The sequence below is a fragment of the Limulus polyphemus genome, unplaced genomic scaffold (genome assembly GCF_000517525.1).
Source record: "Limulus polyphemus unplaced genomic scaffold, Limulus_polyphemus-2.1.2 Scaffold3840, whole genome shotgun sequence".
NCBI lineage: Eukaryota > Metazoa > Arthropoda > Merostomata > Xiphosura > Limulidae > Limulus > Limulus polyphemus.
Genome location: NW_013669450.1, coordinates 84,023 through 84,638, shown reverse-complemented (window position 1 = coordinate 84,638; position 616 = coordinate 84,023).

The following is a 616-nucleotide window of genomic DNA, read 5'->3' as shown; positions in this document are numbered from 1 at the left end:
GTTTTTAATTGTGTACTAGTTTAACGTTGAATATTATTTATGATTTTAACTTTATACACAGGTGCCAAAATACTATAATTAAATACTTGGTCTCACTGCAATGGATAATGGAAGAGACCTAATGAGAAATGTAATTGCTAGAAAAGTTAAAAAGATTTGTAAAATATGATAAATATGAAACTCCTTCACTTTTAAAGTGTTATAGAAATTCTTTAACATCCGAGAGGAAAGAAAGTTCATATAAACGAGTCGAGGTCAGATAGATTATTGATAAACCAGTGTCACTTAATTGAAAATAAAATGCCACTGCTTTAGAGTCGACATACTTTTTATGCTTAATGTTGAACATTTGCTTAAGTGAAAATTTTAAATTGATGTAGATTATTTTAAGGAAAATATCCAAATTTTGAAGCTGGTATATTGATTTGTGAACATGACAAGCCAATAGCTGCAATACTCAAAAACAAAACTGCTTTAGTTCTGCATTTTGAAGCACTATTTAGCAAGTGAAATAGCGTGTATTTATAAAAACATAAAGTAGACAATGTGTAAAATATATTTTTTCTTTAGTTTAATCTGAACACTAACATCCACAATACTGTTTACCTTGACAATA